At 46.8% G+C, this 26,140-nt stretch overlaps 1 protein-coding gene across 1 annotated transcript in view; it reads right to left on the bottom strand.

Moving 5' to 3' along the window:
• Nucleotides 1–26,140, bottom strand: part of LOC143975935 (uncharacterized) — a 118,345-nt gene that overhangs the window by 2,270 nt on the left and 89,935 nt on the right. The window lies entirely within an intron of this gene.

Below are 26,140 nucleotides of genomic sequence, written 5' to 3'. Positions count from 1 at the left end.
ACGTTCTCTGGTTATCTTCCCTCTTCCCTCTGGTACAGTTCTCTTGGGGCATACCCATTAAGAAACAAAATTGTTAAAGCTCCTGAAGAAGCGTTCAAAAACGCGAAACATGTAGAGCGCCACAATATATTTAAGTTTTAGTTTCCTGATATCCTGTCTCATTTACTCCTTGTATAATTGTATAAGCTCTTAAATTATTATTTTTTTTGATACTTATATGGAAATGAATATAAACTCTGTGTAGACTGTATAAATCTTGACAGGATATTTAGTTAAGACTTGATGTGTTTTCCCTTGTTTTTGTTTTCATTCTTAAAATTTTTTAAAAAAATTCTTTTTTAAAAATAAATAATAGTTTTGAATATATTGTTTTTTACTTTTCATTTCCCCCTTTCCTTTTTCCTAATAATATATTTTTTCAAAGTATGGGAGAAATCTAAAGTGCTAGTTTTAAAGGCTAATATGCAAGTTATTGTCCTAAAAAGTGTTTGGGGACCTGGGTCCTGCTCCAAGGGACATCGTATCAATGCAAAAAAAGTTTTAAAAACTGCAGTTTTTTCGGGAGCAGTGATTTTAATAATGCTTAAAGTGAAACAATAAAAGTGTAATATTCCTTTAAATTTCGTACCTGGGGGGTGTCTATAGTGTGCCTGTAAAGGGGCACATGTTTCCCGTGCTTAGAACTGTCCCTGCACAAGTGTCATTTCTGCAGAAAAAAAAGTCACTGAAAATCACTCGCGGCTATAATGAATTGTCGGCTGCCCGTAATACAGAGAAAAGTCATTGATAAAAAAAAAAAAGCGTGGGGTTCCCCCAAATTAAATTACCAGGCCCTTCAGGTCTGGTATGGATCTTAAGGGCAACCCTGCATCAAATTGAAAAAAAAAATGACGTGGGGTTCCCCCTAAATATCCATACCAGACCCTTCAGGTCTGGTATGGATTTTAAAGGGGAACTCCACGCCAAATTAAGAAAAAAATGGCGTGGAGGTCCCCCTAAAAATCCATACCAGACCCTTTATCTGAGGACGCAACCTGGCAGGTCACAGGAAAAGAGGGGGGACAAGAGAGTGGCCCCCCTCCTGAACTGTACCAGGCCACATGCCCTCAACATTGGGAGTATGCTTTGGGGGTCTGTGACCCCTCAAAGCACCTTGTCCCCATGTTGATGAGGACATGGGCCTCATCCCCACAACCCTGGCCAATAGTTGTGGGGGTCTGCGGGTGGGGAGCTTATCAGAATCTAGAAGCCCCCTTTAACAAGGGGACCCCAGATCCCGGCCCCCCCGTTTGAAATGGTAAGGGGGTACAAAAATACCCCTACCATTTCACAAAGAAGGTGTAAAAGAATGTTAAAAAAGACAAACACACTTTTGAAAAAGTCCTTTATTAAAAATAAAGAAAAATTAAAAAAGATTCCAGAGGTGGTAATCTAATCTTGCTATCCAGCGATGGATGATCATCTCTCTGGGGTCCAGCGATGGCTGATCTAATCCAGCGACGGGTGATCTCTCCCTCCAGTCCAGCGCAGCACAGTCCATCCATCCTCTGTCTCCACTGGCAGAGACACTGCGGGGATCCTGGCAGCCTGACATTTCTTATATGAGGAGGGCGGGGCCACCTGTTACCTGACCCCTGCCCCCCTCTGATGTGGGGGGGAAAGCCTGGCTTCCCCAATGATGTGTGGGTGACCCTGCCCCCCTCTGAAGTAAAGGGGGCTTTCAGATTTTGATAAGCCCCCCACCCACAGACCCCCCCACAACCACTGGCCAGGGTTGTGGGTATGAGGCCCTTGTCCTCATCAACATGGGGAAAATGTGCTTTGAGGTGTCACAGACCCCCAAAGCATCCTCCCAATGTTGAGGGAATGTGACCTTGTACGGTTCTGGAGGGGGGGCGCTCTCTCACCCCCCCTCTTTTCCCGCGGCCTGCCAGGTTGCGTGCTCTGATAAAGGGTCTGGTATGGAAATTTAGGGGGAACCCCACATCATTTTTTTTTCATTTGACACAGGGTTCCCCTTAATATCCATACCAGACCTGAAGGGTAATTGAATTTGGGGGAACCCCGCACTTTTTTTTTATCAATGACTTTCAATGACTTCTCTGTATTATGGGGAGCGACAATTCATTATAACCGCGAGTGATTTTAAATGACTTTTTTTCCTGCAGAAATGACACTTGCAGGGACAGTTGTAAGTACGGGAAACATGTGCCCCTTTACAGGTATACTATACACACCCCCCAGGTATAAAATTTAGAGGAATATTATACTTTTATTGTTTCACTTTAAGCATTATTAAAATCAGTGCTCCAGAAATAACTACCATTTTTAAAACTTTTTTTTTGCATTGATACATGTTCTCTTGGGCAGGACCCAGGTCCCCAAACACTCTTTAGGACAATAATTTGCATATTAGCCTTTAAAATTATCACTTTAGATTTTAAAAGTTCGAGTCCCATAGACTTTAATAGGGTTCTAAAGTTCACACAAAGTTTAGGTCTGTTTTAGGTCTGTTCGCAGGTTCTGGTGCAAACCGAACTGAGGGGTGTTCGGCTCATCCTTATTGCACAGCCAATGACTGCCTTTCAGCAATGCAGCGGCGCTGAGGCTTAGCAGGGTTGCGCACTATCGAGTGAGATGATGGGCAGTGTAGATGACATGTCTCCCCTCCCCCAGCCAGCCAACCCCGATGGCCACCCAAAACCCCCCTATTCACTGGCCATTAGCTGTTCTACTTTATATCAGGGGTACTGAATTAAAATTCATGGGGGGTCCGGTTGGAAAAAAATTCTTCCAGCGGAGGTCCGAGTGTCATATTGGTGCTATGACTCCACATGATATTCTCCACATCGCAGCCTCCTGTGCACAATGCCCCCCCCCCCCCGCACACACACACACATGAATGCACATACCTTTAGGGCTCTCATACATCACACTTTGTACTTTTTTTTCTTTAAACTTTATTGTAATGTTAAAATACAGTTCATTCATTTTTATGCACCGCAACTCAGTAAAGGGCCCAACCATGCTACATGTCAAAAAAAAAAAACTTGTTTATAAAAAATCTTTTTGGACAATAGTCTGAGATAGATTCTCTTAAAGGGACCCAACCACAATACACCTACCACAATGGTCACATATACACAGACTTAGAAGTTAAATGCACATATTATCATTAAATTCAAATCAGATGACTAAAATAAAAAAGTAAAAATATATAGATTGACCCAATACATGAATACCCACCAATATATTATATATGATATCTGATAGCTTATGAAAATAAACATAAAAGTAAAATAAAAAAAACTTAAAAGGAAAAATCCTTAGTGATTAATTGATGAAAATAGCAATGCCAATTGAAGCTCCTAGGATTCTTTAATAAAGGCGTTGATGTCCCACGCCACATTTATTCCGAAAGGGGAGTGGGACTGGAGCTCATAGATCCAAAATGTCTCTAAACGAGACACACCTCTGGTCATAGCACCCCCATGCCACGGAGGGACATACTTATCTATAGCAAGAAATTGTGAGCCCGATGGATTAATATTATGGGGACAGTGTGCTTAGAATCAGTGTCTGGACAGTGTCTGGGGACAGTGTGCTTAGAATCCCTACTTTTAATAAGGGCAATGGGTTCGCCCACTCTCACCGAAAACATCCTGATTCTACGGCCAACGTATTGTTTGCCACAAGGGCAGGTTATCAGGTATACAACATATTTAGTGCTGCAAGTGCAAAATTGTTTGATCTTGTACTTCTTCTTGGTTACTGTTGATGTAAATTCTAAGGTCTTACGTTTCCCCAAAGTGTTTTGTTGGCATACAAAACATTTCTTAACCAGAAAATAGCCTATTACATCATAAAAAAAGAAGGGTAGATTCACAACGTTTGGTGTTATGCGGTTTTGCAGGGAGGGTGCTCCCCTAAAAATAATCTTGGCCTGCTCCAGTAATGATGTACCAAGAATGGTGTAATTTTTAAGAACATCCCAGTGTCTGTTAACAATAGTTTTAATTTGTTTATATTGTGTTGAAAATGTTGTCAACATGGTCCATTTAAAATTCACATCAGGTTCTTGTTTAGGTTTAACTACAAGTAGAGACTTCCTGTCCAAATTGGTGACTCTCTGAATTTCAGAGTCTAGGGACTTATTGTCATACCCCTTATCTAGGAATCGCTGTCTCAAAATATTAACCTGTGTGTTGAATGTGTCCATATCAGTACAGTTTTGGCGCAGCCTGAGAAACTGACTACGTGGGACCGAGCTCAGCCACGATTTGTGGTGTCAACTGTCTATAGGGATGAAACCGTTACGGTCTGTGGGTTTAAAATACGTTTGAAACCTAAAATTATGATTGACCATCTCTATTTCCAAATCCAGAAAGTGTATCTTACTCGTATTGGCCTCATATGACAATGTAATGCCCCTGTCATTGGAATTGAGATATTCAAAAAACGTTCAAAGAGAATCTGGAGTGCCACTCCATAGGAGGATGTCGTCTATGTACGTAGCCCAAAGAACCAATGATGGGTTCTGTTGGGCATAGACGACATCCTCCTCCCAATTAGCCATGAAGAGATTAGTAAGGCTCGGAGCAAATTTGGCCCCCATTGCTACCCCCCCCTTTGTTGGAGATTGTAACATTCACTAAACCAAAAATAACTATGTTTAGTGGCAAATTCCAGAAGCTCAATCAAATACTCGCATTGAAAGGGCGCCAGAGAGTGTTCGTGACCCAATAAATGGCGGGCAACCTCTATGCCCCTCTCATGCGGTATGCAAGTGTATAAAGACGCCACATCTGCTGTGGCTATGATGTAGTTATCCTGTACCTCAATATTCTCTAATAGTCTAATAATGGAGCCTGTGTCCTTCAAATATGATGTCGTTTTTCTAACCAAGGGCTGTAGATAGAAATCTATATATCAGCCAATGCGTGATGTGACCGAATTTATGCCACTCGATATAGGTCATCCAGGGGGTTTCACCGGGTCTTTATGGATTTTGGGTAAGTAATATATGGTGGGTATTTGTGGGGCTGTAGGTATCAAAAAGGTATTTTCTTTTTTTTTATATTAAGGTCATGATCTTTGGTGATAAGATCAATCAATTGTCTTTTGTATGAACTGGTAGGGTTATTAGGCAATTCTTTATATGTACCTGGTTCACTGAGGATTCTGTACATTTCCAATTCATATTGTTTTTCGTCTAAAATGACAATAACACTGCCCTTATCCGCCGGACATATGACCAGATCCTTCCGGTCACACAAGGATCTGAGTCCCACGTCCCAAACAGGCTGATGGCGAATAGGTTTCTCAGGAAGTTTGGCCAAATCTTTCGGCCCCTTTCACACTGGGGAGGTTTTCATTCGTTACAGCGCTAAAAATAGCGCCTGTGTAGCGCCTGAAAAAAACCGGCCCCTTTAACTCCAGTGTGAAAGCCGGAAGGGGTTTCACACTGGGGCGGTGCGCTGGCAGGACAGTGAAAAAAGTCCTGCTAGCCGCATCTTTGCAGCGGTGAAGGAGCGGTGTATTCACCGCTCCTAAACCGCTCCTACCCATTGAAATCAATGGGACAGCGCGGAAATACCGCCGGCAAAGCGCTGCTGCAGCGGCGCTTTGCGGGCGGGTTTAACCCTTTTTACGGCCGCTAGCGGGGGTTAAAACCACCCCGCTAGCGCCCGCAGACCGCCGCTAAAACGACGGTAAAGCACCGCTAAAAATAGCGGCGCTTTACCTCCGACGCCGCTCCCGCCCCAGTGTGAAAGCAGCCTTCAGCACAAGATCTTTAAAGATCTTGACAGCTGGTGCCACTAGAACAGGGGGAATGAAAAGGGGTGGATTAGACAGTCCGGAATGGACAGTCCCTGATGTCCCAGCCTGGTAGTTAATTTGAAAAGGATTTGATACTAAGTACCGCTGAATATTAATTTTATGTATGAACTTGTGAACATCAATGAAAGTGTTAAATTTGTTAATTTTTTTTGGTGGCACATATTTAAGGCCTTTATCCAAGACCGATATCTCTTCCTGAGTCAATGATTTAGTGCTCAGATTGAAAACACCTTGCCCTTCTTCTCTTTCCTCCTTTGTATTTCCCCCCCCCCCCCCCTCTGGACCCTCTCTTGGGTCTTGACTTGTTTTTTTTGTTGTGTGTGGGCCCTCGTGAAAACCCTGATTCACATAGGTATCTGAATTACACTGGTTTTGTGTATAGGGGTATGGCCCATAATTGTTTCTCGTGGGTTAAAAACCGCGCGTGTCCCTAAGTGGAGAAAACCTATTATAAGTGGAGACCGGAGGTGCATTGTAATATTGGGGTTCGATCCCGATCCCTTGATGGAGAGGGATAATAGGGTTGGTTATCGTATTCACATTGGGGATAAGTGCCATAATGATAGGAATTACCCTTAAATTGGCCTCTTCTTCCCTTCTTTCCCCGATGGTTACCCCTACCTCTTGTAGAGTTTTTCGGGGTATGGGGATGGTAATAAGGTACCATTGGTTGTGAACCTTAGGAATCATTACTACATAAATCATTCCTTGCTTGGACTACTCCACTGTAGGACAGTAACGGTTTTTGACCTCCCTGTATCGACACAGACCTAGAAGGAAATATAGACTCTGTACCTACAGGGGGAGTCGTGTCCATTGGAGGGGAGGTATTCAGAAGTTTTTGCCAACCAAAAACTGTACCATTTTTATAGTCCCCTACATCCCTTGAATACTTTTTCTGCTTCTTATATTTCTGCTCCCTGTCCTCTTTCTCGAGATGATTTAACAAGTTGGAGGAGAGAGATTTGTACTCCAGGGAAATTAATCTATGCAAAAATGAATTAAAATTTGAATAGAAAAGAATAGAATAGAAAATAATAGAATAGAAATGTAACTATGTAAAATAAAATAATTGAATAGAATTAAAAACAAAAACCAAAACAATAGAATAGAATAGAACCATTTCCCACAATTTGAACAATTTTACAAAATTTAATTTTCAAATAGAATAAATTTGAATATGAATAGAAAAGAATAGAATAAAGTAGAAATGAGTATAGAATAGAATAAAAAGGAATAAACTAAATATAAAAATATAACAGGTTTCCAAATTTAGAATTTTGAATAGAATAAATTTGAATCCGAATAAGAAGAAAAGAATAGAATAGAAAATAAAAGAATATAATATAATAAAAAACAATAGAATATAATGGAATAGAAAGGATACACAGTAACCATCTTCCAAAAATCTAATTTAAGTTTGAATAAATTTAATTTCCAATGGAATTTTAATGGAATTTGATTCAAACTTGAATGCAATTTTGAATGCAATTCGAATCAATTAGAATCGTCCAAATTTGGTCGAATTGAGTTCAGTTTAATTGAATTTGGAAAATTAAAATCGATTTAAATTCAATTAAACAAAATAAATAAATAAAATAAAGGGATATAATAGAAAATAAAGGAATAGAATGGAATAGAATAGAATAAAAAATAAATAAAATAAAAATAATAAAATAGAAAGAAGATAACCATCTTCTGAAATTTGAATTTCAAATAGAATAAATTTGAGAGGAATAAATAGAATAGAATAAAATAGAAACAATATAATGTTCCTCTGAAAAACGATAGTTGAATAGAATGAATTCAAGTTTGAATAGAATAGAAAATAATAGAATAGAAAATAAAATAATTGTTTCCTCTGAAATTTTTTTGTTTAAATTGAATGAATTCAAATTTGAATAAAATAGAAAAGAGTAGAATAGAAAATAATAAAATAAAAAATAAAATAATTGAATAAAATTGAAAAAAAACAATAGAATAGAATATAACCATTTCCCATAACATGAACCATTTTTTTTTTTAATTTTCGGATTTCAAATAGAATAAATTTGAATTTGAATAGAAAATTATAAAATAGTATAAAATAGAAAAGATTAGATAGGAAAATGAAATAATAGAATAAAAAAGTGGAGCATAGAATAAAAAGGAATAAAATAGAATCGAGTAAATATAACAACATAACATAAAGCAGCTGCCTCATACTTGCCAACTATCCCAGTTTAAATTCCTTCATCCCTTGAGGTTTTAGTCCCGTGCTGTGTCCTGATTTCTCAGTGTGAAGTTCGGTTACTAATGCTGCCCAGCTCTATTGTTGTGTACAGATGACTCACCTGCAGACCCTCAACATCATTCATATGTAAATCGTGGCGGACCGGCAGCATTCATATGTAAATAGCGGCGGACCAGCAGCATTCATATGTAAATAGAGGCAGTATTCATATGTATATCATGCCCCCTGAGGTCATATCCACCATCATCTAACCTGAATGCTGCCCACTGGGGAGGTAAAGGGGCATGCTTGAAAGTCCTGCCTCCAACTGTGGTCATTAGGTCTACCATCAGCCTGTTCTGCAAAGGTAAGCAACTTAGTGTGGGGGGTAGTGTGGGGTGTGCAGAGGTAGGCAGAGAAGGAATTACAGTTTGAGGTGTGCAGGTGAGTAAGGAGTGGATGTCCAGAGGTAAGGAAGGTGGATGCAAAGATGAGCAGAGGAGGCAGGTAGAGATAAAGGGGAGGGGGATTAGAGAGGTTTGGGGTTATAGGTTAGCAGGGGTTTTAGGAGGAAAAAGGTGTACTGACAGGGTGGATAAAGATGTAGGTCACGTGTAGGGCAACCCATTCATTTCAATGGGCTTCTCTATGTGCTACAAATGTGGAAGAAGGTCCAAAACTTTCAAAATCACACAGTGCCAAGGCTCATCTCAGCAGATGCACGAGGGTGTCATTAAAAATTACTGGCACTGCTGTGTATCTGCTAAAGGGCAGCACGTTTCTGTGGTGTCAGGAAAGCAATTTTGCATGTGTTTCCAACACAAAGAAATGTGAACGCAGGCTAAATGTCTCAGTTACATTGGTGGTCAGTGTAAATCCTCTCATTACATTGTTGCTTGGTGTAGAATCCTTTCATTCACACTAGTGGCCAGTGTGAAGGTCCCCCTTACATTGGTGGTCAGTGTAAATCCCTCCTTACATTTGTGGTTACTGTGAATGCATCTATTACATTAGTGCTCAGTGTAAACCCCTATTACTTTGGTGGCCAGTGCTGAAATTCCTCTTTATATTGGTAGTCGGTAAAACAAAATCAGCATTGTCATTGATCATACCCTCCTCTCAGCACTGCCACTGATCCCGGGAGTCCTAGGATCCCTAGGAGTTTTCTGTCTATTAATGGGTCCTTCACCTCTCCAGTCCATGGTGTGCAGGCAGTGAGGAGATAATGTGCTGTAACCTCTAGCAACCAATCAGTGAGCAGTAATGATGTACAGTAACTTCTAGCAACCAATCGGTGAACAGTATTGATGTACAGTAATCTCTAGCAACCAATCAACCAGTAGAAACCATGTGCTGTAACCTCTAGCAACTAATCAGTGAGCCGTAATGTGTGTTGTAACCTCTAGCAACCAGTCAGTGAGTGGTAATGACACACTGTAACCTCTGGCAACCAATTTCAATTGCTGCCTGATCTGATTCAGTAAACAGATTTACGCTCTAACCCCGGTGGGATCCCCCGTCCACAGCAGTCAGCCGTAGGGTCCACAACCTTGCGGTGCACTCCTGATCACTATGGTGTGCATCTGTCACCTCGCCTCAAGGTGACCTGACAATTTGATCAGCCATGGACCCGGCTGACGTGTCGCTTCCTGCAGTCGATCCATTGCAGGGCTTAGTTCGCAGACTTGAGACCCAAGAATCTCATCAGACCCAGATGATGCGATTCCTTCAGGATTTGGCATCCCATTTTGAACAGGTTCAGGCCTCATTAGGACCCCCAGTTCAACAACCTCAACCGCTATCTGCTGCTGCACCTATCACATCAGTCGCAGCCACACATTCATTACAACTACCAGCTCCGGTCCGTTTCTCTGGGGACTCCAAGGCTTGCAGGGGGTTCCTGCACAATTCATTTTGAACTTCAGCCCCAAAACTTCCTGTCCGATCGGGCAAAAGTTGCATATATCATATCCCTCCTGTCCGGCGAGGCATTAGCTTGGGCTGTCCCTCTGTGGGAACTGAATGATCCAGTGGTTTCTAGCCTGTCTGAATTTTTGAAACTTTTTCGGAATATCTTCGAGGAACCGAGTCGTGTCTCCTCAGCGGCTAGTGCTCTTTTACATCTCCGTCAAGAGTCCTCGTCTGTGGGGCAGTATGCTCTTCAGTTCCGTATCCTCACAGCTGAATTGAGCTGGAATAATGAGGCCCTAGTTGCAACCTTTTTACATGGCCTCTCTGATAGAGTGAAGCATGAATTAGCAGGTAGATCCCTTCCTGCTGATATGGACAGTGTCATCGCCTTGTGTAACCAGATCAATATTCGCTTTCAGGAGAGGGCCCTGGAAAAAAGACGCCAGCACTCCCTGTTCTTTAGGCAGCCTGAGCCCCCAGTCCCTTCTCTTCGATCCGAGGAGCACCCCTTGCCTACTGAGGAACCTATGCAGTTGGGCTGGACTAAATTATCTCCCAAAGAACGCGCTAGGCGCAGAACTCTAGGCCTATGCCTCTATTGTGGGGCCAAAGGTCATTTCCGTGACACTTGTTCTCTTCGTCCCGAAAAACGCTCAGGGCTAATACATCTGGAAGGTCGAGTATTAGACCCTGAAATATCACCTTCACCTTCTCGTCTTCTCCTTTCTGTGTTGCTTCATGTCGGTGCTTCCTCTTGTTCGGTCTCAGCACATCTGGATTCCGGAGCCGCTGCCAATTTCATGGATTGGGAAACTGCATCCTCCATGAGACTTACTCTTTTGCCCCTTACAAAGCCATTGGTGGTCTTGGCGATTGATGGCACTGTTCTGCCAGGGGACCCTATCCGCTTCCAGACTCTTCCTGTTAAGATGTCAGTAGGGACACTCCACCAGGAGTGGATATCCTTCCTTATCTTACCTAAGGCTTCATCTCCTATCATATTAGGTCTTCCTTGGTTTACGGCTCCATTCTCCACACGTTGACTGGTCTGCTGGACAGATCCTGGCTTAGGGTTTCTCCTGTTCCTCTTCCTGCCTACTCAAGGGTACCCCAAAAGAGAAACTTCCTGTTACCACCATCCCAGTATCTTCTGCTATTCCCGCTGTATATAGCGATCTCTGGGATGCGTCCTGCAAAAGTTGGACTGATGCACTCTCTAGGTCATGTGGTATTCTGGATGAGGGGCCCACCTATGAACCTGAGTCGATCATTCACTCCAGTTTGCATAACCATTTACCTTTGCCTGTCCCTAATCTCCCTTGGACACACAGCCAGGCTAACTTGTCTGCAAGTTCCACAGTTGCTATGCCCTGTGATGCGATTGAGATGGGCGCTACACCTGACAATACTATTCAGTCGGCCTCTGCACCAGTTATGCCAGTCCAGCCCATGCCCAATGAGCTTCCTGCTTCTTGTTCAGGACCTTCTGTGACCTGGCCTCATCCTACTGCTACTATGTCTGTTTAAACCCGTTTAAGAGGCACAATCCATCCTTTGGATAGACTGCCTCATTCGGCCAGGTGGGGTTTTCAATATTTTTCTCAGGGTTCTCTGCATTCTGTTTTTGTTTCAGCTATCCAGCTTGACTCTTGTGACATGTCACCTTCTAGCCTACCTGACCTCAGGGATCCTCTGACCTCTGCCCAGTCTGGTGGCCCTGTTCTGGATGCCCAGCTCATCTTTAAGGGTCTGGGAGACCCTGCTCAGGCTCCTGATCTTATCATGCCCTTACCCATTCCTAAAAAAGCCTTTAGTCCTCAAGTACTCTCATCCTCTCCCTACCTCGGTTCCAGTCTCTGAGGATAATCTAAAATACGAAGTTAGTCAAGTTTTGGATTCCCGGCTACGTAAAGGCATTCTTCAGTACCTTGTAAATTGGAAAGGGTTTGGCCCTGAGGAGAGGTCTTGGATCACTGCATCTGAGGTCTTTGCTCCTAGTCTGTGGAGGAGGTTCCATCTGGAGTTTCCCTTTAAGCCTGGACCCAGGCGGGGGAGGGGGAGGCCTAGTAAGAGGAAGGGTACTGTCATGGTTTTGCAATAGTTTGCTTACCTGTTTCCATGTGTTCATCTCTAGAGACCAGCCGACCCTCACCTGACTGCTTTTGTAATCCATCCTCTGGCATGACTCCACCCTAGCTCCTATCTCCTATTAACCTGTGCACTGCAGGCCAACCCAGCTGATCAACCTTTGTGTGTTAGCTTCCAGTTACCTGCCGTGTGCTCTTCTGTTGTTCCGTTACCGACTTTGGCGTGTCCTTGACTATCCCTGTTTGCCTGTGATCCTGACCTATTGGCGTGTCCCTGACTATTCCTGTCCACTTGTGGCCCCGACCTTGGCTTTATCCCTCACTATCCCTTTCCTCCTGTTGCCTACTGTGGGTGCGAGCTGGGGGACCCTGGGGGTCGCGACCTGGAGCCAGTTGCAGCCCAGTCCATCCTCACCTCTAGAGGCTCCGGTGAACACCTGCTGGCTCTTAGACTCCGCGCCCCAGGGAATCTTAAGCTCTAACCCCGGTGGGATCCCCCGTCCGCAGCAGTCAGCCGTAGGGTCCACAACCTTGCGGTGCACTCCTGATCCCTATGGTGTGCATCTGTCACCTCGCCTCAAGGTAACCTGACACAGATTTTGAGTCTAGCTGCTATTTATTGTATGTCTCAGAGCAGATGGAGAGGGAAACTGCATGGGGGGGGCAGAAATTTTATGCCCAGGGTCCACTCAATATTAACAACTTAACAACCGGCCCATAGCCGATTAACGGCTTCAGGGCAGTTGTTTAACTCTGAGAGGCCGGAGGGTCCTGCAATCAGTGATGGATGAACTTCCGACGGGACGCTTCGCAAACGCGGACCGTGAACGCGGCCAATAGTTTGCGAACCGGAAGGTTCGCGGTGGGCCCCATTGACTTCAATGGGAGGTGAACTTCGCAAACCTACAGGTCAAATTTGCAGCCACAAAATAATTACTAGCTGTGCAAACATAGTCCCACCACATGGCCAATGACATAACACATGTATGAGGTGAATCTGGGATCGACAACTACAAGCATTCTTTTTTTATATGGGAAATTGTTGTGACAATTCAGGACTGTGGAGCGCATGAAGGCAATGGAGGAGAGGGAAGGTCAGGGACCAGGGTAGACAAAGAAGAGGGTGCAGGAGCAGCGTGACATACAGCAATGACACCTGCACCGTGATAGAGTCATCTGACAACAGCACCGTGATAGAGAGCACTGACATCAGCAGCGTGACATAAAGCACTAACACCAGCACCGTGATATACAGCACTGACAGCAGCACCGTCATAGAGAGCACTGACATAAGCAGCGTGACATAAAGCACTAACACCAGCACCGTGATATACAGCACTGACAGCAGCACCGTGATAGAGAGCACTGACATCAGCAGCCTGACATAAAGCACTAACACCAGCACCGTGAAATACAGCACTGACAGCAGCACCATGATAGAGAGCACTGACATCAGCAGCGTGACATAAAGCACTGACATTTGCACCGTAAGCAGCCCCAGGAGGAAGTCAGCATAGCACAGGGATGGTGGGAGCCCCTCATAATGAGCATAGCACAGGGATGGTGGGAGCCCCTCATAATGAGCATAGCACAGGGATGGTGGGAGCCCCTCATAATGAGCATAGAACAGTGATGGTGGGAGCCCCTCATAATAAGCAGCCCCAGGAGGATGTCAGCATAGCACAGGGATGGTGGGAGCCCCTCATAATAAGCAGCCCCAGGAGGATGTCAGCATAGCACAGGGATGGTGGGAGCCCCTCATAATAAGCAGCCCCAGGAGGATGTCAGCATAGCACAGGGATGGTGGGAGCCCCTCATAATAAGCAGCCCCAGGAGGAAGTCAGCACAGCACAGGGATGGTGGGAGCCCCTCATAATAAGCAGCCCCAGGAGGAAGTCAGCACAGCACAGGGATGGTGGGAGACCCTCATAATAAGCAGCCCCAGGAGGAAGTCAGCACAGCACGGGGATGGTGGGAGCCCCTCATAATGAGCATAGCACAGGGATGGTGGGAGCCCCTCATAATATGCACAGCAGAGGTACAGCCCCAGGAGGATGTCAGCACAGCACAGGGATGGTGGCAGCCCCTCATAATAAGCAGCCCCAGTAGAAATATGACACCGCTCAACCTCTTCAAAGAGGAGGGTACGGGCATATAGTATGGTGTGCTTTTTTTGGACAAGGAAGTGAGCCAAATGAAGAAAGAAGGTCTCTGTGCTCGATTAAATAAATTGTTTATAGACATATACATGGTCTACTGCTCACATGTGTTGAATTCCTCCGAGATCCATGCCTCATTCATTTTTAGAATTGTGAGGTAGTTAACACTGTCGTGAGCTAGGCGAGTACGATTATCGGTCACTATCCCCCCTGCTGAGCTGAACGTCCTTTCGGACAGGACACTGGGTGAGGGGCAAGCCAACAGTTCGATTGCAAATTCGGCAAGCTCTGGCCAGAGGTTAAGCCTGCCCACCCAGTAGTCCAGGGGTTCATCACTCCTCAGAGCGTCCACATCGACCGTTAACCCAATGTAGTCGGACACCTGACGGTCTAAGCGTTCCCTGATGCTGGATCCGGATGACACCTGTCCATGGGTCGGCTGAAAGAATGACCTCAAATCCGAAGTCACCAACACATCTTCAAACCGGCCTCTTCTTGCAGGCGCTGTTGGATTGGTACCCGCAACTCCTTCTCTGGGAGTGGGAATTGCTCCTCTGCCAGCGCACGCAAAGGCAGAAAGCAGCATTTCTCGAAGCAAGGCCTGGAAGTGCTCCATTCCGCCAGCCCTCTGTGACGGCGGTAACATTTCCGCCATTTTGTGTTTGTACCGGGGGTCTAAGCACGTTGTCACCCAGTACTGGTCCTTGACCCTTATGCTTTTTATACGGGGGTCCCTATTAAAACACTGGAGCATGAAGGCCCCCATTTGCACTAAAGTGGAAGCGGTGTGGTGGCCTGGCTCCTGCTCATCATCCAGGATAATGTCGTCCTCTTCATTCTCCTCTCCCCATCCACGCACAACAAGGGTCCCAGAAAGGTTTAAAGCATGCTGTTCTTGCTCCTCCTCATCCGCCCCGGCACCATCCTCCTCTGACTCCTCTTCAGACTCCTGTTGTTGACTTGTCTAAAATAGAGTAGCCCCCCCTGGGAATTCATCCAGCATTGCGATTTCCTCATCTTCCTGCTCCTGCTCCTCCACAGCTTGATCAATGACACGACGCAATGCATGCTCCATAAAGAAGGCATAAGGTACCATGTCACTGATGGCGCCATGGCTGCGACTGACCAGTTTGGTGATCTCCTCAAATGGCCGCAGAAGTCTGCATGCGTCGCGCATGAGCAGCCACTGGCGCGGTGAAAAAACCCCCAGCTCCCCAGAACCGTTTCTTTCGTAGAGTTCATACAGGTAGACGTTAACTGCACGTTTCTGCTGGAGCAGCCTATCAAGCATATAGAAGGTTGAGTTCCATCGCGTTGGGCAATCGCAAATAAGACGTCTGAGCGGCAGATTGTGTCGCCGCTGAATGTCAGCAAGGCGAGCCATGGCCGTGTAAGATCTTCTGAAATGGGCCGAGATTTTCCTTGCCTGCCGCAAGATGTCCTGGACCCCAGGGTATTTGACAAGGAATCGCTGCACGACCAAGTTTAAGACGTGTGCCATGCATGGCACGTGCGTGATTTTGCCCTATTTCAATGCGCTAAGCAGACTGGCACCGTTGTCACACACCACTTTACCAACTGTCAAATTGAGTGGTGTTAGCCACTGATCTGCCTGTGAACGCAAAGCTGAAAGGAGTGCCGGGCCAGTGTGGCTCTTGGCTTCCAGGCACAACAGACACAGCACGGCATGGCAACGTCTCACCTGGCATGTCGAATAGGTTCTGGGGAGCTTGGGTGGCGCAGCGGAAGAGACGCTAGCAGCGGAAAAGGAGGAGTCAGCTGAGGAGGAGAGGGAGGAGGATGGAGTAGGAGGAGTAGGAGAAGAAGAGTCAGGCCTGCATGCAATCCGTGGCGGTAAAACCAAATCTACACGGGTGCCACGGGTTACATGCTTGACGGCCGTCAGAAGGTTCACCCAGTGGGCAGTGAAAGTGATATACCTTCCCTGCCCGTGTTTGCTAGACCACGTGGCTGTGGTCAGATGTATCTTGGCACCGACACTGTGTGCCAGAGATACATTCACTTTGCGCTGAACATGGCCATATAGCTCTGGGATGCCCTTCTGTGAGAAATACTTCCTTCCTGAGACCTTCCATTGTGGTGTTTCAATGGCCACAAATTTGCGAAAGGCCTCCGAGTTCACCAATTTATATGGCAGTAGTTGGCGGGCTATGAGTTCTGACAAGCCAGCCGTCAACCGATGGGCAAGAGGGTTATCTGGCGTCATCATTTTTTTACGCTCGAACATTAGGCCCACGGAAGCCTGGCTTTTTGCAGAAAAACGTGAGCTTGGCGTAATGGAAGGTGGAGTGGAGGACAATTGTGAGGAGAGAGGAGAAGGAGAAGAAGAAGATGAGGCTGGACGGTGAGAGCCTGGAGTGTGGCTTTGTGTGTTCCGTTGCTCCCACTCGGCTCGGTGATGGCTGCTCATGTGCCTTCTTAAGGCGGTCGTCCCTAGGTGAGTGTTGGGCTTACCGCGACTAATGCGTTGACTGCAAAGATTGCAGATGGCAACGCTATTGTCAGCAGTCTCGTTAAAAAAAGCCCACACTGCAGAGCCATGTGCCGGTGTCCTGGGAGCGCCAGATGTGACCGTACATGGTCGATGACTCGCTCCTGATACATTTTCAGTCTGCTTTGTCCCTCCTGTGCAATGTAAGTTATTCCTGCTTCTCCTCCCTATCTGCTGGTCCATATCTCCCTCTGAACTCCCCTCCTCTTCCTCTCTTGTGGGCACCCACGTGACATCACTAGACACGTCATCATCGATGTCACCTTCCCCACCACTATAAGTAGAGATCTCGGAGTAGGCAGCAACACCAGGGACCAACCTCCTCCTTGGGCTGATCTGGGTACTGTCGTCAGACTGCTGAGTGGCGCTTGTTGCTACCTCCTCTTCCTGATCCAATACCAAGAGTGGCTGCGCATCAGAAATGTCTTGATATGGATCGGAAAATAATTCCTGTGACTCAAGCGGAAGGTATGTGGTGGTGCTGGTGTTGTGGGTGGTAGTGTCTTTGGGGGTGCACATAGCAGAGAGTGAAGAAGAGGGTGCAGATCGAGAGGATGAGGAGCGTGCAGAAGAGTAAGGCTGAGTGAGCCACTCAACCAAGTCTGGTGCATCCTTTAAAGTAATTGAACGCACCTTCTGCAACTTCCCACTTTGGCTCAAGCCTGTTTCTCCTGCCCTACCCCTACCACCCCTGCGGAAGGGCCTGCCTCTTCCTCTGCCTGTCATTTTTTAAATGACCATGTGACAAAACTCTCAGTCCCTATACCGATGAAGGACTGCTGCAGTATAGGGCAGCGGTCAGCAGTAGTGCACCTCAACCATATGTATTGTGGACCTATACCAGTCCTTATAGAATGGCAGACTGTACCTCACTCAACCCTATGTACTGTAGAACCCTAGACAGACCAAGTTACCAGTCCTTATAAGGACCTTTGTGGAACAAGTAGGTTGTGACTGATTAGCAGACTGTACGTCAGTCCCTATACCGATGAAGGACTGCTGCAGTATAGGGCAGCGGTCAGCAGTAGTGCACCTCAACCCTATGTATTGTGGACCTATACCAGTCCTTATAGAATAGCAGACTGTACCTCACTCAACCCTATGTACTGTAGAACCCTAGACAGACCAAGTTACCAGTCCTTATAAGGACCTTTGTGGAACAAGTAGGTTGTGACTGATTAGCAGACTTGTACGTCAGTCCCTATACCGATGAAGCACTGCTGCAGTATAGGGCAGCGGTCAGCAGTAGTGCACCTCAACCCTATGTATTGTGGACCTATACCAGTCCTTTAGAATAGCAGATTGTACCTCACTCAACCCTATGTACTGTAGTACCCTATACCTTACCAGTCCTTATAAAGACCTTTGTGGAACAAGTAGGTTGTGACTGATTAGCAGACTGTACGTCAGTCCCTATACCGATGAAGGACTGCTGCAGTATAGGGCAGCGGTCAGCAGTAGTGCACCTCAACCCTATGTATTGTGGACCTATACCAGTCCTTATAGAATAGCAGACTGTACCTCACTCAACCCTATGTACTGTAGAACCCTAGACAGACCAAGTTACCCGTCCTTATAAGGACCTTTGTGGAACAAGTAGGTTGTGACTGATTAGCAGACTTGTACGTCAGTCCCTATACCGATGAAGCACTGCTGCAGTATAGGGCAGCGGTCAGCAGTAGTGCACCTCAACCCTATGTATTGTGGACCTATACCAGTCCTTATAGAATAGCAGATTGTACCTCACTCAACCCTATGTACTGTAGTACCCTATACCTTACCAGTCCTTATAAAGACCTTTGTGGAACAAGTAGGTTGTGACTGATTAGCAGACTGTACGTCAGTCCCTATACCGATGAAGGACTGCTGCAGTATAGGGCAGCGGTCAGCAGTAGTGCACCTCAACCCTATGTATTGTGGACCTATACCAGTCCTTATAGAATGGCAGACTGTACCTCACTCAACCCTATGTACTGTAGAACCCTAGACAGACCAAGTTACCAGTCCTTATAAGAACCTTTGTGGAACAAGTAGGTTGTGACTGATTTGCATACTGTACGTCAGTCCCTATACCGATGAAGGACTGCTGCAGTATAGGACAGCGGTCAGCAGTAGTGCACCTCAACCCTATGTATTGTGGACCTATACCAGTCCTTATAGAATAGCAGACTGTACCTCACTCAACCCTATGCACTGTAGTACCCTATACCTTACCAGTCCTTATAAGGACCTTTGTGGAACAAGTAGGTTGTGACTGATTAGCAGACTGTACGTCAGTTCCTATACCGATGGACTGCTGCAGTATAGGGCAGCGGTCAGCAGTAGTGCACCTCAACCCTATGTATTGTGGACCTATACCAGTCCTTATAGAATGGCAGACTGTAACTCACTCAACCCTATGTACTGTAGTACCCTATACCTTACCAGTCCTTATAAGGACCTTTGTGGAACAAGTAGGTTGTGAGTGATTAGCAGACTGTACGTCAGTCCCTATACCGATGAAGGACTGCTGCAGTATAGGGCAGCGGTCAGCAGTAGTGCACCTCAACCCTATGTATTGTGGACCTATACCAGTCCTTATAGAATGGCAGACTGTACCTCACTCAACCCTATGTACTGTAGAACCCTAGACAGACCAAGTTACCAGTCCTTATAAGGACCTTTGTGGAACAAGTAGGTTGTGACTGATTAGCAGACTGTACGTCAGTCCCTATACCGTTGAAGGACTGCTGCAGTATAGGGCAGCGGTCAGCAGTAGTGCACCTCAACCCTATGTATTGTGGACCTATACCAGTCCTTATAGAATGGCAGACTGTACTTCACTCAACCCTATGTACTGTAGTACCCTATACCTTACCAGTCCTTATAAGGACCTTTGTGGAACAAGTAGGTTGTGACTAGGGATGAGCTTCGTGTTCGAGTCGAACGTATGTTCGACTCGAACATTGGCTGTTCTTCCGTTCGGCGAAGTCCGAACATTTTGGTCCGTTCGCTTTAAATTCGTGTGGCGCTCACGGACCACAATGCACTGCGATGGAGCAGTGCATTGCTGGCTCATGATTGGCCAAGCATGCACTGTGACCCCGCATGCTTGGCCAATCGCAGCGCCAGCAGCGAGGAGAGCCATGATTGGCCACAGGCAGGATGCCTGTGGCCAATCATAGCTCAGGCTGTGTAGTGCACGCTATATAAGGCTGCCATCGCGGCGGCCTCGTGTAGTGTGTTGGCGTCTGAAGCAGTGGGTGTTCTGTGTACCTTCAACACAGTACACACTGATAGTTTTCGGCCGATTTTCTGTCTTGCTGTTGTGTAGTGGTTATTGTCTGCATGCCCTGACCGCAGTATACACCGCTATATTCACCTCACCTATATAGCTAGTGATCTATCTTTAATAATAGAGCTTGCAGTCAGTAGTGTTAGGAGATAGTGCGTGCTGTCTGCATGCTCTGTACCCAGTACATACCGCTATATCCACCTACATAGCTGTTCTCTATTTGAGCCCACTTGCCATCTGCAGAAGTTATTGGAAGTTGTGTGTGCCTCCAGCACAGCACAGTATACATCTGTATATAGTGATGGACGAACGTTTCGCCCGGCGGTCGTTTCGCGGCGAATTTCCGACATTCGCGGTCCGCACGTTCGAACGCCTTTTTCCGTCGTTCGCCGCGGCGGACTTACGTGTTTAATGTATACAAGAACTTTAACCTTTGGTGACACGTTTATCATGTGATACAGGACAGCCAATTGAGACATGACAGCACATGGACACTTGTACATTCCCCCTAACCTATAAATACACCCGATCCGGTGGCCATTTTACATTCTTTCTTCTGTTACGATAGGGACAGGTTCCTGTGTGGAGTAGGGAGAGATAAACCACTAGCTATTTGGTACACAAAAGTTCTTTTCAGGACTGGTATAGGTGTTAGGTGTTGATAGGTTTGCTGTGCTGCTGATTCTTGCAGCAGCCTGAGTGTCTTTTGTTAGTTTAGAGAAAGGGAAAGGACGGTGTATGCTACAGGGACAGCCAGATTAGTCTTTCATCATCATCATCATCATCATCATCATTAGCTGTTACTATCAAGGTCCACAAAAGAGCTGTTCCAGTAACCACTAATCGTTCTCTTTTTTTGCCAATTTGTATAGGGACAGGAAGGAAGCAGTGTTGTCAGGCAGTGAGGGTAATTTTAAAGACTTGCTGTTATTATTAGTTCCACAAAGGTTCTTTTCAGGACTGGTATCAGTGGTACAGTAATAGGCTTGTACATGTATAATATTCTTTCTTCCAAATATAGAAAGGATATTATACTTGACTGCTGCCCTTCTGCTGCAGTCTGCTAAACATTCACAACTCACTTGTTCCACAAAAGTTCTTATAAGGACTGGTAACTTGGTATAGGGTGCTACGGTACATAGGCTTGAGTGCGGTACAGTCTGCTGTTCTGTAAGGACCGCTATCGGTCCACAATAGATAGGGTTGACGTGCACCACTGCTGACCGCTGCCCTATACTGCAGCAGTCCTTCAGCGGTATAGGGACTGACGTACAGTCTGCTAATCACTAACACACAACCTGCTTGTTCCACAAAAGTTCTTATAAGGACTGGTAACTTGGTATAGGGTGCTACGGTACATAGGCTTGAGTGCGGTACAGTCTGCTGTTCTGTAAGGACCGCTATCGGTCCACAATAGATAGGGTTGACGTGCACCACTGCTGACCGCTGCCCTATACTGCAGCAGTCCTTCAGCGGTATAGGGACTGACGTACAGTCTGCTAAACACTAATACACAACCTGCTTGGTCCACAAAAGTTCTTATAAGGACTGGTAACTTGGTATAGGGTGCTACGGTACATAGGCTTGAGTGCGGTACAGTCTGCTGTTCTGTAAGGACCGCTATAGGTCCACAATAGATAGGGTTGACGTGCACCACTGCTGACCGCTCACCTATACTGCAGCAGTCCTTCAGCGGTATAGGGACTGACGTACAGTCTGCTAATCACTAACACACAACCTGCTTGTTCCACAAAAGTTCTTATAAGGACTGGTAACTTGGTATAGGGTGCTACGGTACATAGGCTTGAGTGCGGTACAGTCTGCTGTTCTGTAAGGACCGCTATCGGTCCACAATAGATAGGGTTGACGTGCACCACTGCTGACCGCTGCCCTATACTGCAGCAGTCCTTCAGCGGTATAGGGACTGACGTACAGTCTGCTAAACACTAATACACAACCTGCTTGGTCCACAAAAGTTCTTATAAGGACTGGTAACTTGGTATAGGGTGCTACGGTACATAGGCTTGAGTGCGGTACAGTCTGCTGTTCTGTAAGGACCGCTATCGGTCCACAATAGATAGGGTTGACGTGCACCACTGCTGACCGCTCACCTATACTGCAGCAGTCCTTCAGCGGTATAGGGACTGACGTACAGTCTGCTAATCACTAACACACAACCTGCTTGTTCCACAAAAGTTCTTATAAGGACTGGTAACTTGGTATAGGGTGCTACGGTACATAGGCTTGAGTGCGGTACAGTCTGCTGTTCTGTAAGGACCGCTATCGGTCCACAATAGATAGGGTTGACGTGCACCACTGCTGACCGCTGCCCTATACTGCAGCAGTCCTTCAGCGGTATAGGGACTGACGTACAGTCTGCTAAACACTAATACACAACCTGCTTGGTCCACAAAAGTTCTTATAAGGACTGGTAACTTGGTATAGGGTGCTACGGTACATAGGCTTGAGTGCGGTACAGTCTGCTGTTCTGTAAGGACCGCTATCGGTCCACAATAGATAGGGTTGACGTGCACCACTGCTGACCGCTCACCTATACTGCAGCAGTCCTTCAGCGGTATAGGGACTGACGTACAGTCTGCTAATCACTAACACACAACCTGCTTGTTCCACAAAAGTTCTTATAAGGACTGGTAACTTGGTATAGGGTGCTACGGTACATAGGCTTGAGTGCGGTACAGTCTGCTGTTCTGTAAGGACCGCTATCGGTCCACAATAGATAGGGTTGACGTGCACCACTGCTGACCGCTGCCCTATACTGCAGCAGTCCTTCAGCGGTATAGGGACTGACGTACAGTCTGCTAAACACTAATACACAACCTGCTTGGTCCACAAAAGTTCTTATAAGGACTGGTAACTTGGTATAGGGTGCTACGGTACATAGGCTTGAGTGCGGTACAGTCTGCTGTTCTGTAAGGACCGCTATCGGTCCACAATAGATAGGGTTGACGTGCACCACTGCTGACCGCTGCCCTATACTGCAGCAGTCCTTCAGCGGTATAGGGACTGACGTACAGTCTGCTAATCACTAACACACAACCTGCTTGTTCCACAAAAGTTCTTATAAGGACTGGTAACTTGGTATAGGGTGCTACGGTACATAGGCTTGAGTGCGGTACAGTCTGCTGTTCTGTAAGGACCGCTATCGGTCCACAATAGATAGGGTTGACGTGCACCACTGCTGACCGCTGCCCTATACTGCAGCAGTCCTTCAGCGGTATAGGGACTGACGTACAGTCTGCTAAACACTAATACACAACCTGCTTGGTCCACAAAAGTTCTTATAAGGACTGGTAACTTGGTATAGGGTGCTACGGTACATAGGCTTGAGTGCGGTACAGTCTGCTGTTCTGTAAGGACCGCTATCGGTCCACAATAGATAGGGTTGACGTGCACCACTGCTGACCGCTGCCCTATACTGCAGCAGTCCTTCAGCGGTATAGGGACTGACGTACAGTCTGCTAATCACTAACACACAACCTGCTTGTTCCACAAAAGTTCTTATAAGGACTGGTAACTTGGTATAGGGTGCTACGGTACATAGGCTTGAGTGCGGTACAGTCTGCTGTTCTGTAAGGACCGCTATCGGTCCACAATAGATAGGGTTGACGTGCACCACTGCTGACCGCTGCCCTATACTGCAGCAGTCCTTCAGCGGTATAGGGACTGACGTACAGTCTGCTAAACACTAATACACAACCTGCTTGGTCCACAAAAGTTCTTATAAGGACTGGTAACTTGGTATAGGGTGCTACGGTACATAGGCTTGAGTGCGGTACAGTCTGCTGTTCTGTAAGGACCGCTATCGGTCCACAATAGATAGGGTTGACGTGCACCACTGCTGACCGCTCACCTATACTGCAGCAGTCCTTCAGCGGTATAGGGACTAAGAGTTTTGTCACAGGGTCATTTAAAAAATGACAGGCAGAGGAAGAGGCAGGCCCTTCCGCAGGGGTGGTAGGGGTAGGGCAGGAGCAACAGGCTTGAGCCAAAGTGGGAAGTTGCAGAAGGTGCGTTCAATTACTTTAAAGGATGCACCAGACTTGGTTGAGTGGCTCGCTCAGCCTTACTCTTCTGCACCCTCCTCATCCTCTCGATCTGCACCCTCTTCTTCACTCTCTGCTATGTGCACCCCCAAAGACACTACCACCAACAACACGACCACCACCACCACCACCACATACCTTCCGCTTGAGTCACTGGAATTATTTTCCGATCCATATCAAGAGGACATTTCTGATGCGCAGCCACTCTTGGTATTGGATCAGGAAGAGGAGGTAGCAACAAGCGCTACTCAGCAGTCTGACGCCAGTACCCAGATCAGCCCAAGGAGGAGGTTGGTCCCCGGTGTTGCTGCCTACTCCGAGATCTCTACTTATAGCGGTGGGGAAGGTGACGTTGATGATGACGTGTCTAGTGATGTCACGTGGGTGCCCACAAGAGAGGAAGAGGAGGGGAGTTCAGAGGGAGATATGGACCAGCAGATAGGGAGGAGAAGCAGCAATGACTTACATTGCACAGCAGGGACAAAGCAGACTGCAAATGTATCAGGAGCGAGTCATCGACCATGTACGGTCACATCTGGCGCTCCCAGGACACCGGCACATGGCTCCGCAGTGTGGGCTTTTTTTAACGTGTCCGCTGCTGACAATAGCGTTGCCATCTGCAATCTTTGCAGTCAACGCGTTAGTCGCGGTAAGCCCAATACTCACCTAGGGACGACCGCCTTAAGAAGGCACATGAGCAGCCATCACCGAGCCCAGTGGGAGCAACGGAACACACAAAGCCACACTGCAGGCTCTCACCGTCCAGCCTCGTCTTCTACTTCTCCTTCTCCTCTCTCCTCACAATTGTCCTCCACTCCACCTTCCATCACGCCAAGCTCACATTTTTCTGCAAAAAGGCAGGCTTCCGTGGGCCTAATGTTTGAGCGTAAAAAAATGATGACGCCGGATAACCCTCTTGCCCAACGGTTGGCGGCTGGCTTGTCAGAACTCATAGCCCGCCAACTACTGCCATATAAACTGGTGGACTCGGAGGCCTTTCGCAAATTTGTGGCCATTGGAACACCACAATGGAAGGTCCCAGGAAGGAAGTATTTCTCAGAGAAGGGCATCCCAGAGCTATATGGCCATGTTCAGCGGCAAGTGAATGTATCTCTGGCACACAGTGTCGGTGCCAAGATACATCTGACCACAGACACGTGGTCTAGCAAACACGGGCAGGGAAGGTATATCAGTTTTACTGCCCACTGGGTGAACCTTCTGACGGCCGTCAAGCATGTAACCCGTGGCACCCGTGTAGATTTGGTTTTACCGCCACGGATTGCATGCAGGCCTGACTCTTCTTCTCCTCCTCCTACTCCATCCTCCTCCCTCTCCTCCTCAGCTGCCTCCTCCTTTTCCGCTGCTAGCGTCTCTTCCACTGCACCGCCCAAGCTCCCCAGAACCTATTCCACATGCCAGGTGAGACGTTGCCATGCCGTGCTGCGTCTGTTGTGCCTGGAAGCAAAGAGCCACACTGGCCCGGCACTCCTTTCAGCTTTGCGTTCACAGGCAGATGAGTGGCTAACACCGCTCAATTTGACAGTTGGTAAAGTGGTGTGTGACAACGGTGCCAATCTGCTTAGCGCATTGAAACAGGGCAAAATCACGCACGTGCCGTGCATGGCACACGTCTTAAACTTGGTCGTGCAGCGATTCCTTGTCAAATACCCTGGGGTCCAGGACATCTTGCGGCAGGCAAGGAAAATCTCGGCCCATTTCAGAAGATCTTACACGGCCATGGCTCGCCTTGCTGACATTCAGCGGCGACACCATCTGCCGGTCAGACGTCTTATTTGCGATTGCCCGACGCGATGGAACTCAACCTTCTATATGCTTGATAGGCTGCTCCAGCAGAAACGTGCAGTTAACGTCTACCTGTATGAACTCTGCGAAAGAAACGGTTCTGGGGAGCTGGGTTTTTTTTCACCGCGCCAGTGGCTGCTCATGCGCGACACATGCAGACTTCTGCGGCCATTTGAGGAGATCACCAAACTGGTCAGTCGCAGCCATGGCGCCATCAGTGACATGGTACCTTATGCCTTCTTTCTGGAGCGTGCATTGCGTCGTGTCATTGATCAGA

Source organism: Lithobates pipiens, unplaced genomic scaffold (genome assembly GCF_037356315.1).
Source record: "Lithobates pipiens isolate NorthernLeopardFrog02 unplaced genomic scaffold, aLitPip1_a1.2 Scaffold_13, whole genome shotgun sequence".
In the NCBI taxonomy this organism is placed as follows: domain Eukaryota; kingdom Metazoa; phylum Chordata; class Amphibia; order Anura; family Ranidae; genus Lithobates; species Lithobates pipiens.
This window is presented reverse-complemented; position numbering and strand designations above follow the sequence as displayed.